Source organism: Ambystoma mexicanum, chromosome 13 (assembly GCF_040938575.1).
Source record: "Ambystoma mexicanum isolate Mex_15411 chromosome 13, UKY_AmexF1_1, whole genome shotgun sequence".
In the NCBI taxonomy this organism is placed as follows: Eukaryota; Metazoa; Chordata; class Amphibia; order Caudata; family Ambystomatidae; genus Ambystoma; species Ambystoma mexicanum.
Genome location: NC_090938.1, coordinates 358,805,920 through 358,811,919, shown reverse-complemented (window position 1 = coordinate 358,811,919; position 6,000 = coordinate 358,805,920).

The following is a 6,000-nucleotide window of genomic DNA, read 5'->3' as shown; positions in this document are numbered from 1 at the left end:
GGGAGAAGTCCAGCCTGTGAAGGGAGTGACAGGTGACTGACAGATGATCCAGGACTTGCTCGGGAGAGCGCGCCCTGATCAACCAATCGTCCAGGTAGGGGTAGACGTGAATCCCCCCTTTCCTGAGATACGCTGCCACCAGCACCATGAGCTTGGTGAAGACCCTCGGGGGGAGGTCAATCCGAACGGCAGGACCCGAAACTGAAAGTGCGAGTCGCCAACCGCGAACCTCAGGTACTTCGTGTGCTTGGGATGAATCGGCACATGAAAATAAGCATCCTTGAGGTCGAGAGACACCAACCAGTCCTGAAGTTGAAGGGCCTGGAGGACGTGAGAAAGAGTAACCATCTTGAACTTGTCCTTCCTGAGGAGCTTGTTCAAACCACGCAAGTCCATGATGGGCCTCAATCCCCTGTCTTTTTTCGGAATCAAAAAATATGGGGAATACCATCCCTTGTTTCTCTCCGCTACAGGCACCAGTTCTATGGCGCCTTTCTCCAGCAGGGATGAATTTCCTGCGCAAGGAGCGGATCCGGACACTTCAAAGAGATATTCCCTGGTGGATTGTCGTGAGGCCTCTGCCGGAAAGGAAGACAGTAGCCGTGGGCTATGATCTCCAGAACCCACACATCTGAAGTAATGGCATGCCACTCTACAAGATACTGCGCCAGCCTTCCCCCAACCGGCGAACCATGGGACCTGGCCTCATGACTGAGCTGAAGCGGCTGCGGCAGTGCCTGAGGGCAAAGAGGCAACTGCCCGAGCGGCCTTGGCACCTCGAGTACCCTGTTTTCCACCTCTGGCACTCCTATGGTGACTCCTTTGACTTGCAGCTCCCCTCGATCTACTAAAGGAAGAGTAGTATCGAAAGGAACATCACCTCCATTTCTGTCCCCTAGGACGAAAAGGCGGAGGTTGGTGAACTGCAACGCTCAACGACTTTGCTGCAGCTTTGGAGGTCTGAAACCTCTCAAGGCTCTCGTCAGCCTTGCTGCCAAAAAGATGTTCACCATCAAAGGGCATGTTGAGAAGCGGGCTTGTACGTCAGGAGCAAACCCCGACTTCCGCAACCACACAAATCTGCGCATTACGGTGCTCGCCGCCATGGACCGGCTGACACAATCTGCCACGTCCAGACCCGACTGAACTCATTCACACATGGCATCTTTGCCATCCTGAACGAGAGCAAGAAAACCATCCCGTTCCTCCCACTCGGGAATATGTTCAGCCGCCAAAGACACACAATTCCACAGAGTGTGAGTGAATCGTGCTAAGGCACACACAGAGTTGGCTGCCTGTAAAGCCATAGCCCCTGAAGAAAACACTTTCTTCACCCAGCCATTAAAACGCTTGTCGTCCCTATCAGGAGGGATGGTAGGGTACGACACCTGCTTTGCTGGGGCCTTAGCCTCCTGCACCACCAAACTCTCCGGAGTGGGGTGCGTAGTCAAGTAGCTGGGGTCGCTACTAGCTGGACTGTATTTCTTCGGCAAAGACTTGCTCACTGCCGGGAGACTCTCCGGAGCAGTCCAAGCCGCTGCCACCCTTCTCTGTAAAGCCAAATGAAAATGCAGCATCGGGTCAATGGATGGACCTTGGTCAAGGATATCCGTCAGGTCATCCTGCAGAAAATCCACTGGTGGCGCAGACCACCCGAAGTACTCCGTCACCCTCGACATGAGTCGCCTGTACAAAGATTCAGCATACGTACCAGGCTCAGGCCTGCCAAATTCAACCTCTGGGGCGGTATCAAGACCACTGGCATCAAAGACTGACGCAGGCCTTCCAACTGGCTATGACCAGATAACAGGTCATCAGGAACCTCCTCAGGAACCAAACCTTCCCCAGACCCTTCCTCCACCTCAGAAATATAATCCAGAGGCTGGAACAAATCCCTGGAAGAGGGCACAGAAAATGGCTCAAGTACAGGCCTTACCGACTTCTTCAGGGCCTTCCTCAGAGTTTCCACCGATGCACGGGTACCTCCGGTAAAGCATCCACAAATGGCGTGAAGGCCGTCGACGGATTCGGCGTCGATGTCAAGCGAGGCGCCGATGGCTTCGACACAGGCCTCGAGGATGGAGCCCCGAGCGTGTCCTTCGACGGCCCCGGCGCCGATGGCGTCAATGACTTCCTCGGAGGCGGAGTCTCGAGAGAGTCCCTCGACGGACATGGCGCCGATGGCGTTGACGTCTTCTTAGAAGACCTCATAGACTCAACCGGTCTCAAGGGCTTCGAGGACCGGGACCTGGAGCGGGCATGGCTAGAGCAATCTACCTTGTCCGATCGGAACCTCGAAGGCTCCCGATGATTGCCCGAGCCCGAAGGCGTGCGAGCAGTGGCCCTTGCACGTTCCCTGACGGCTTCTTTGGAAGGCGCGGATGGAACGGAGCCCTGCGACTGGAAAATCGCCATCATCTCCGTAAGAAATGCCTCCCATTCCACAGGAGAAGAATGCTTGTTGGGACAAGCAACCTGCCGACTCGGACGAGGACGGGGAAGGCGACCGGTGACAGTGCTTCTGCGAGTGCCTGGAAGAGGCAGAGGAATGGCAAGACCCACTGCGAGACCCATACCCCCTGGAGTTACACTGACGATGTGGAGAGTCGCCCCTCGAATCATTGGTCAAAAACCCAGCGGATTTTGACTTTCAGGGCTTGGACACCCTACCGACAAAGCTTCTTCTTCCGCTCCCGCAAGGCCTCCGATGTTAACGACTGGCAATCGTCACAATCATCCGTAGCGTGGTCCTCACCGAGGCACCAGAGGCAGACGTCGTGCGGGTCTGTCAGCGACATCTTGGAACTCCAGTTCCGACACTTCTTGAAACCCGACCGCAGGACAGAAGAAGACGAAGACATGATATCCTCACAAACAAACAGGTTCAAAGAACCAAAAGAAGTACTCAGAAGAACCGAGGTGCACTGAGATCTCCAAAGCGAACACGTTCGCGGAAGAAACGGAACTGAGGCTACGGGGGTCGTGCGTCCTACTTATAACATCCTGTGACATCGGCTCGACGGAGGCCCTCGAGGACAGCGTATCGACGTCATCCACGCAGGACGCAGACGCCGAAGATTTTCCAAAGCAGCACAGCTGTGGTGATTACCTGTCATAGATGTGGAATACGTCGGAGGAACCAATCCCTTCGAAAGAGGATTTCCATTTTTGTGGAGTTCAGCATGAGGCAGCTGAGTGTGATCTAGTAATGAATTGCAGTGAGACAGTTGGTAATCCATTCCAAGATGGCTGGGGTGAAGTAGATACATGTTTTGAGTGTCGTCAGCAAAAAAGTGATGGTGAAAGGCAAAGGATGAAATAAGTTTTCCTTATACAAAGTTATAGAGGGTGAAGAGGAGAGGCCATCTACCATGTTTGTTGCTTTTTTACCATAATTTACAGTTTATACTAATGGAAACTTTGGCATCACAACAGTCACAAACCTTTACAGGAGCGTACCTAAAAGTACAGTTTCCCACATGGGTAGAGGCATAGTCCTCACAGACCATCCTTGTGGGTGCTTTAAAATCACCACAATACTAGACCCTGTGCCTCTTTACAAGTATGGCAGTGCAGTAAAATACAATGGGCCTCAGCACGAGTCCGCCGCATTTAAGGGTCCGCCAGATCATGGCTTTGGCGATTTCCCCCCAGCTCTGAGCTGTGAGCTCTGAGCTGGGGGGAAATCTGCGGCAAAATTGCCGATTTTTGGTGCAATTACCGCCGGCAGGAAATCCGCCGGTGGTAATAGCGCGAATGTTCCCTATTGGGCCCAATGGGGAATGAGGAATTCCTGAATGGGCCCCATGGGGAATGGGCAATAACCCTTCCGCCAAACCCGTGATCCGGCGCTAATAGCGCCGGGGGGTTTGGCGGTAGGGCTATTAGCGTCGGCGGTAATACCGCCAGCGTTACCACCCAACTCGTGATGAGGCCCAATGTGTGTAACAGATCTACTACCAATTTTAACACACAGCCATTTATCGATTTTGGAGTTTAGTTGGAGGAAAAAAACTCCAGCATTTGACTGGCGGTTTTTCGTCCACAAAATGGAGAAGTTACCACCTGAAAAATGACGGTCCTTTGTTAATCCTCCATACTCGATTTTAGTTTAATAGGACAGAATAATGGGGATTTGCACCACCTCAGAATCTGTAAGATGTATCCCCAGGTCTGATGTGGTAGTGCTATTACAACAAAATGACAATACAGTAATTGGACAGAATTATCAAAGAGAATTCCATTCAACTCATAATCAAGCTTTTATCTTTGGAGACATTAAACTAGGGCTCAGCATTCACAATGCAATGTAGATGAAAGCACAACAATCAAACAATTGCTGTGGAGAAGCCATCTATTGGCTTGAGGAGATGTGGTCTACATGCTCATTTGGTGACTATTGATCACTGACACCTGACTTCTAATTTAGCTTCCTCAGTTTCCTGTCATCACACAACACCTTGCTGGGAGCAAATAAATCACCATTATGTCACAATTGGTCTATGCGATGTGTAACACAACCATCATCACACACTAACAATGAGGGAAAAATATAGCATTAAACATTTCCATCTTAGAAAAAAATGTTCACATCATCAACTACAGTCTCTGCAGGGGTTTTAACCCCAACATCACACAACATCTCTGTGGGGCCTTTAAAATCTTTATTGTGATGTTATTGGCCTTCATGCTCCCTTATTCATCTTACACTACAACCAACTAAAACTCCCCTCACAGTGGCATGGCCACTCAAACACCCATAAGGGAAAACACCCTAATCTGTTCTGTGATCTCCCATGTTGCATTGTCACACCTACCCATGTTCGTAAGATGAATCCCGTTAGTATTTCATGGAACACCACACCTGGGGCCCATGTATCAACACAAAACCTACATGTCCAACTCACTCGGTATCTCACCAGCTCACAGAAAGCAAAGCACGTACATCTACATCTGTACTAATCAACACTTCAGGATTTGCAGCTCACATTTGATCTGCTCCCACCAGTCCCTACCTTACCTCTATTGCAGAACATATCGCCAAAAAGCCACCAAAATTGTAGAAGTCATATCATATAAGATCCATTTATCAAACATTGTTACATACCATCTCTGACTCTAACATTGATAAACATCATCTCTGTGTGGACAGTAACATCATTATTATCCCACTTCACCTATGAAATTATCCCACTTCACCTGTGAAAACTTTAATAGTACCCTTATCAAACATCATCTCTGTGAGAACTTAAGCATCAATATAATCAAACGCCATCTCTGTGGGGTCTTCAATCTCATTTTTATCACACACCATCTCTGTAGGGACTTTAATACCATTATAAACACACCATTGCTGTGGGAACTTTAACATCACTATATTCAAACACAATCTCTTTGGGGTTCCGACACCATTTTTATCACACACCATGTCTAAGGGGAGTTTAACTGCATTATGATCACACACTATCTATGTGGGGACTTCATTGTCACCATTATCACACGCAATCTCTGTGAGGACCTTAAAGTCACGATAATTACACAGCATCTCTGAGGGCTTTTGAACATCATAATAATCGCATATCATCTCCTCAGGGACTTCAGCATCATTATCATACTCAATACATTAACTGAAAGGTGGTCTTCTATAGTGAACCTTTGGCATTTTGGTGGTTTTATTGCATGAGACTTTACTAGGTTAGTGGGGGATTCATATGCAAAACCCGACTCCTCAATGCCAGTATGGTTCTGTGTGGTTTGTGACAGTGGCACTTCGATTTCTCTCTTTTAAAAGGGGAGAGCCCAAAATCTATTAAATGACAGCGCTGTGATACCTGATTAGCCACTGCTTTGGGGGTGATTGAAATAAATAGAGATGAGAGCTTTGGCAAGGCTCCCTCAGGTTAATTTGGTATTAATAGGCATAAGGCTGCCATGTGTGTAGAGGAATACGTGTGTGTAGTGTACGATAGTAGGAGAAGGAGCGGTAAGTGATTTTTAATG